Source organism: Marmota flaviventris, chromosome 8 (assembly GCF_047511675.1).
Source record: "Marmota flaviventris isolate mMarFla1 chromosome 8, mMarFla1.hap1, whole genome shotgun sequence".
Taxonomy (NCBI): domain Eukaryota; kingdom Metazoa; phylum Chordata; class Mammalia; order Rodentia; family Sciuridae; genus Marmota; species Marmota flaviventris.
Window position 1 is genome coordinate 25,379,920 of NC_092505.1, and position 1,827 is coordinate 25,381,746.

The following is a 1,827-nucleotide window of genomic DNA, read 5'->3' on the forward strand; positions in this document are numbered from 1 at the left end:
GAACATTTATCTGAGTTTATTCTGAGAGTCCAATATGATAACATATGGGAGAAAAGCCCTTTCAGAGAGAAAGACACTTACCCAGAGACCCAGAGAGGGGGAGCGATTCCCAGGAATGTTATATCAAGAATTCTTTCATTGTAACTGCCCACAAAACTGGAAATGGAATAGACCAATTCTTGTGCTCTATTATATTTTATCCATGTAGTGATTATTTAAGAGTCATGAGATGTGAACTTTAAGTAAGTAAAAACAGGAAGAAAAAAAACTTCAGTTTCCACAGCATATATACTAAAATTAGAATGATACAGAAAACATTATTGTGGCCCCTGTGCAAGGATAACATGCAAATTGGTGAAGCATTCCATATATATATATATATATATATATATATATATATATATATATATATATATCAACAAATAAACAAACAACAAATCCCAATTCCAGACAATGTATGACTCCAGACAATGTATGAGTATGATTTTGTAAAAAAAACAAACAAAATACAAAAATCAAGTATCAAAATGTTGATAGCATCTGCCATTTTTGTATGATAGAATCATAGATTTTTGCTTCTTTTGCTTTTCTTTCTAAAATTAAAAAAACACTTAAATGTATTTTTAACAAAAGGAAAACATTAATCAAAAGGAGAAGTAGCTGTTACAGCTTAGATATATTATCAACCACATCAATCTTTTTATCACAAATCTTGAAGCGCTCATCTTATTTGAGGGTATTTACTCTCCAAAGTCTAGCTAAACAGTACTTAGAAGGATTCTTTCCAAATAAAATTCTTTTCAAATTTCTTCACTACTCTGTTTCTTTACTTCTGTCCTGTTATGCAGACCCAGAGGAAAGGTTTTAAAATACATATATAAAACCATGTTCATGTATGCAGTAAGCCTTTGTTTCTGCTTTGAGAGCATATGGCAAGAGTCATCTTTTTCAATCAGCGACAAATGCCCTCCCACAGCATCTACTATTGTGTCCCTTAATTAGATTTTCCCAGACCATCTAAAATAACTCATGTCTGAGACCCTCCCTGTCTGGATGGGTCCCAAAGGATTGAGGCAACAGCAGGAGAGCCAGAAAGTATCTTACTGCAGCCCAGAATGTGGGTGGACAAATGGGTGAACAAGTAGGGAATTCAATGAGGTCACTTAAAAAAATTAAAGCAAAAAATGAAGGAAACAGAAACAAGAAGGAAGCAAACAGATAAAAACTACACAGTCAGTGAGCTTGGTCACTAATGAAAAGTGGAAGCTGAGCAAGGACTCATAATGCACAGGTAAAAATCTTAAGCTCAGGAATTAAGACGACAGGTGGGTGAAGAGGACCCAGTTCAACATCTTCTGTTGTTTGTATAAATATATAAAGAATGCAGTCTGGGTGCTGTCCTTTAAAGATCTTGGTAAAACAGAAAACACAGATATAAAGGAAGCAAATATGGAGATGAGAGATAGGGAGAGGGGAACTTACATAATTTTTAAAGTTTTTACAAAGATTAGAACAAGAGTTTGGAAGGAAGAGAGGGCATAGCTCATGAAGGGCTGGCATGGAAAGCCTTCTTGTGAATGGCTGTGGAGGGCTTTGCTAAGTCCATTTAAGTAGACACTTTACAGCACAATGAAGAAGATCTCTCTAACCTGGAGGTAATGGCACATAAGGTTGGAAAAGCTGCAATGGGTGGAAAGTATTAGTTTGATTCAGATAGAAGTAAAGAAAAGAAGTAAAATGCACCAGAATGGAGAAAAGGCACACATGGGGGAAAGTAAAAACATAGGCTGCCTGTCTTGCATAGAAGTGGTAAAAGCTCAGGTCTGG

At 35.5% G+C, this 1,827-nt stretch overlaps 1 non-coding gene across 1 annotated transcript; it reads left to right on the forward strand.

Annotated features, from left to right (window-relative positions):
* The first annotated feature begins 265 nt into the window (after positions 1–265).
* LOC114087843 (U6 spliceosomal RNA) lies at positions 266–374 on the forward strand. The gene has a single exon (XR_003581902.1). It is a non-coding gene; the product is annotated as a U6 spliceosomal RNA (small nuclear RNA).
* Positions 375–1,827: the final 1,453 nt, after the last annotated feature.